This window comes from Chaetura pelagica, unplaced genomic scaffold, assembly GCF_000747805.2.
Source record: "Chaetura pelagica isolate M959 unplaced genomic scaffold, ChaPel_1.0 scaffold676, whole genome shotgun sequence".
Taxonomy (NCBI): Eukaryota; Metazoa; Chordata; class Aves; order Apodiformes; family Apodidae; genus Chaetura; species Chaetura pelagica.
Window position 1 is genome coordinate 273657 of NW_009953724.1, and position 2010 is coordinate 275666.

Here is a 2010-nt window from a genome sequence, read left to right on the forward strand (position 1 = left end):
CCCCCCGACCTCCCTCTGGCTGGGACCTGGTGCAGCCCCTTTGTGGGGGGGTTAAGGATGGAAATTTCCAGACGTTTCCTGCTCTCCTTCCCCATGGCTGCATATTTTTGGGCTCCCAGCCACCCTGGGAGGACTTGGGGGTCTCCCTGGGTCCAGCAACGTGATCCTCAGTGCTGGCTGCTCTTGGGCAGAGCTTCCCAGCCCTGATGGGAGCACCACTGGACCCCCAGCCCCCTCCTTCCCTGCAGGGACCTGGCCCGGACATGGAGGTTACTGGATTCCCAGAAAAGGCTCTTCCTGCAGCTGGGAAAGGCTGTCATGGGGAATTGGGGAATGGGGTACACTTTTCACTTTCCTTGACTGGTCTGACAGTGAGCACACTGGGGTTTTCCCAGGGGCCCCAGAGGGGACTGGCGTCCCCCGGGGAGATCCCGGGTGGGAATTCCCCTGGGAGCAGCCAGGCACTCCTTGGAGCTTCATAAGGAGGTGGCTTCATAAGGGACCCAGCAACCCTAACGCTGCCCAGTCCATGGGCAGTGCTGCACCCCGGGGGGTCCCGGCCTGGCCGGGCTCCATCTGCCACCCTCCCTGTGCCTGCTAATCCCGGGATTAGCAGCCAGATGCCAGGCACAGGTTTGCTGCAGGTAACAAGGATCCCTCGGGAAGGAGGTTACGGAGATCAAAGTGCAGGCAATTACTGCTAATCCCACCCCCGCGCCCTGCCGGGGGGCACCACACCGGGGTCCCCGAGCCAGGAGGGGACAGGGAGCCCCTGTGTGCTGGGGACATATGTCCCAGGCAGCCCCCTAAGCACGGGACACCGGGATAACAACCGTGAGCAAAGTGCCAGGCAGCCCCGCTCCCCCCGGGGCTCAGCACAGAGGAGCCCTCCCTGCTGCAGACCCCAAAACGGGGCACGTGCACAGGGGACAAGCTCTGGCCTGCTGCAGCCTGCTGGGAATCCCCTCACCGCTTCCCAGCGGATGCAGCTGATGGGAAGTGGCTGGGTTTTTTTCCCCGAAGAGCCTGTCCCAACATTCCTGGGAGGCCACGGCTGCCGCATCCCGGGGCCCTGTGTCCAGCTGGTTCCCGGCTGGTCCCCCCCCAGCTCTGCACAGATGGACACCACAGCCAACCCCCAACCCTAAACCTGCCCCACACGTGCACTCCCGTTGAGCTCCTGTTCCCAGCATGATGGAGGGAGAGAAAGAGCTGGCAGGCTCCCCACCCCAACCTGCCAACCCCTATTTTCTCCCCCTGATGCAGCTGCTGCCACGTTTGGCATCGACACAGGGATGGTGTTGGTGCCCCTCAGGACCCCACTGCTCCCATCACGGGGAGTCTTGTGTTGCTGGGTGACCCCACAGTGGCATTACCCTGTCAGGAGCACGACAAGCACCCCCTGTTCCTCCTTGTCACCCCAAAACCACCAGCTTGTCCCTGGAGGGCTGCAGCATCCAGCAGCTTTTGAGATGGGGATGGGGACAAGGGGACAGGGTGGGATGGGAGCACCCCATGAAGACAACGATCCCCAGCCTGGGCACACAACACGTGGGCAATCCCTGCTGGGATGTGTCAGCCTGTATCTGGAGGCTGGTAGCTTTAATTCTTCCTTAAAAATTATTTATGCCATTAATAAAGCCAAATCCCTGGAGTGGCTAATTAAGGGTTCGTTTACCCACTGCCCTCTCACGCCGTGGGGGTTTGGTGTGAGAGCAAAGGGAGAAAAACCACGGGGGGGGGGGGTGGGACCATCATCCCAGTGCCCATCCCACCAGTACCCCTGCTCCCCTGGGATGGGGGCTGGAGACCCTGGAACGGCACCCCAAGCCGTGCTCTCCCCAAAACCCAGAGCTATAGGGTATCCGTGGGTCCTGGGCACCCAAAGCCAGGAGGTGCTGAGCTGAGGTGGCCACCACTGCCCCCACCCCTGCCCGACCTTGCCCGGGGCCTGCCTGGCCAAAACCGGGGCAGGACACGGACCATCAGGCCCAGACGCGCGCCAGAGAG